This window comes from Neophocaena asiaeorientalis, unplaced genomic scaffold (genome assembly GCF_003031525.2).
Source record: "Neophocaena asiaeorientalis asiaeorientalis breed wild unplaced genomic scaffold, Neophocaena_asiaeorientalis_V1.1 scaffold634, whole genome shotgun sequence".
In the NCBI taxonomy this organism is placed as follows: Eukaryota; Metazoa; Chordata; class Mammalia; order Artiodactyla; family Phocoenidae; genus Neophocaena; species Neophocaena asiaeorientalis.
This window is the reverse complement of record NW_020173971.1, coordinates 934516-937175: the sequence shown is the minus strand read 5'-3', so window position 1 is coordinate 937175 and position 2660 is coordinate 934516. Positions and strand designations below refer to the sequence as shown.

Sequence of the window (2660 nt, the reverse complement as noted above, 5' to 3'; positions counted from 1 at the left end):
GTAAATATGTAAAGACACACAAGAAATATACAAACTAGCTTACTGCACAAATGGAAATCTTATTTATCTCAATTCCCCAGAGGGAAGAGGGAAGGGGAATATTTATTAAGCGACGCTCTCCAAGACACTTTACAGGCGTTATCTTATTTAAAGTGTTCAGCAATTTTCTGTTTCATTATTTTGCAAATGAAGAAACTTAGGCTCAGAGAGATTGTAACTTGTACATGTTCAGAGTGTGGTAGAACCAGAATTTGAAACTTGATTCTGTTTGACTTCAGAGCATGAAGTCTTTCCTTTACAAGTTTGAGGAACTGATCTGTAGAGAGTGTCTACTCTAAGCCTCAAGGCCTCGGCCCCTCATTCTCTGCGCCTTCCTTGTCTTTCCTTGGGCTTCCATCCCTGTCCTTCTCGATGAATTATGACCTCCTCAATGATTACGTCCATTATCCTCAGAATGGCGGGATTTTCTGGCATAACTAAAGCTGGAACTTCGAGTCCTCTGGTGTGTGGGATTCTACCTCCTCCCAAATATTGAACTGCATCACTTAATATGCAAAGAGGGTTTTAAAATTTTTTTTTGTTTGCTTGCTTGTTTTTTCCAAAGGAGTAAAGAGGATCTGGTGAGAGAGCTGGGGGTGGGAGTGATAGTGTAGGGGCTACATGGCATCCCAGTGGACGTTTGCCATTTTAATTTTTTGGACCTTTTAACTTTTTTTTTTTTTTAACTAAAGGACATTTATTTGTTTCTCAGTAAGACTCTGTCTTGAGGACATAACTAAACCGCGTCACCACCCCACCCTGATTTGACAACATTAACTGACAAAAACCAACCTCCACCTAAATCATCATAAAAATGTTTAAGTAAAAAAAAAAAAAAGGAGTGGAGAGAAGGGGGCCAAGGGGGTTTCAGATTGAACAAGATCCTATTTCATCTAATACATTCAATCCTGGCTAGAGTGTACCAAAATGGAAACAGGATTACTATAATACAAAACTTCTACTACAGCACACTGTACACACCTGTGTTCCAAGCCCACCCCCATCCCCCTAACGCTTCCAAACTCAACTATTTCCCGGCCTGTTGGGCCTGTCGACGAAGGAGCACGTAGATCTTCTCTTTAATCCAGTCTTTGTTATAAGGCTGGTATGTCTGGGTATCAGCTCGGTAAACAAGGCAGCTGAGGTCGGCCAGGTCATCAATGACATCAAATAACTGACTGATATCCTATGTGATAGAGGGGCTGCTGGGATTCACTGTCTTCAGGTGTTCTTCATACATTTTACAAACACCTTCCATGCATTCATTTACAGACTCATAGTCAGCATAAGTTCTGCTTCTGGCCTCTTGGTAGGCTGTACCAGCAAAATGGTGTGAGACATCGCGCCAAACTCTCGCTGCCGCCGCCGCCGACTCCACCGCCGACTCCGCTCTGGACCTTCTAACTTCTGAATCCTCTCTGTATATTTAAGACTTTCACAGTGTGAGGGGAGAGGTCCAGACAATTGTCCTGGCCTCTTTGTAGCCTGAATGCGGCACATGACTGAGGTCTAGGCAATGAGACAAACCTTGCAAGGGCTCTGAATTGGGAGCTAGTGAGTGGGCTTGAATCAGTAAAGATCGATTTCACATCCCACCTCTGACACAAATAAGGTGTGTCAGTGACATGTCACAGAAATGGAGTCACAATGTTCACATCTATGAAATGGCATAATAATGCACCTTTATCTACAATTTGTAGGGCAATCCTGAATAAATGAGAGTCTGTTAGTTAAAGAGCAAGACGCTTTTGGGGGGAGCCAGGGCTTAGGTACCGGCCACACCTATGCCTTAGAAAACACTTACTACCTTAGCCAGTGCTAGGAAAGTGAGAGGCAGCTAATGGAAAAAAGCTAACGTTTTGATCTCCTCACATTTGCCTGTAACACATATTTAGAGCATTCTGACTAGTAATTCTGTTCTTTTGGCTGAGAAGTCTTTGGAAACACAGTGGAGTGGACATCTGTTTGTTTGATTTTGAGGGGGGCACAGCATCCCTTCTTTAGGATTTTCCTCCCCACACCTGAGTGGTTCTGATGGGGCTCCTCATCTCAGCACCTCCTGATCACGAGAACTGCATGTGGCCCAGACAACTAGAGCACAGAATTCTTTCTGGAATCCAATCTGGAACAGAGACACATGCGGTCAAAGCCCTCTGGTGCCATATTCAATGGCAGTACGTTAGAGAAATGGAGACCATAGGCTCCTGCCCACTGAGGCCCATGCAGCTATCTTGTCTGTCTTTCTGAAACCATTTCTTCAGCTTTTCCTTGACTTACGTCCAGTAACTCCCCTCTCCTATTTATGTTAGGGTTTGATTCTGTTGCTCAAGGAAAAAAATATCTTTACAGAGTGATTTTTAATTTGTGTAAAGGACGGAAAAGATCACTTAAAACTAAAACAGTAAAGTAGCTTGTGATTTTAAGGGGGAGGGTGGTTTCCGGATGATGGTGATCTATTTCCAGGTCATCTCCTTCCTCTCGCAGAGGCTGGTGAGAGGGTGAGGAAGAGAAGATGGTGCATCTCCCAGCAGAGCCATGCCTAGTGGGACACAGAAAGGGGTTGAGATAGGGCTGAATTGCTCTGCCTAACAAAGCAGGAGAAGTTTCTGGAAGACGGTAAG

The 2660-nt window shown here is 43.8% G+C and overlaps 1 pseudogene; it reads right to left on the bottom strand.

Moving 5' to 3' along the window:
* Positions 1-820: 820 nt before the first annotated feature.
* Positions 821-1380, bottom strand: LOC112404969 (enhancer of rudimentary homolog pseudogene; annotated as a pseudogene).
* Between the last annotated feature and the right edge of the window lie 1280 nt (positions 1381-2660).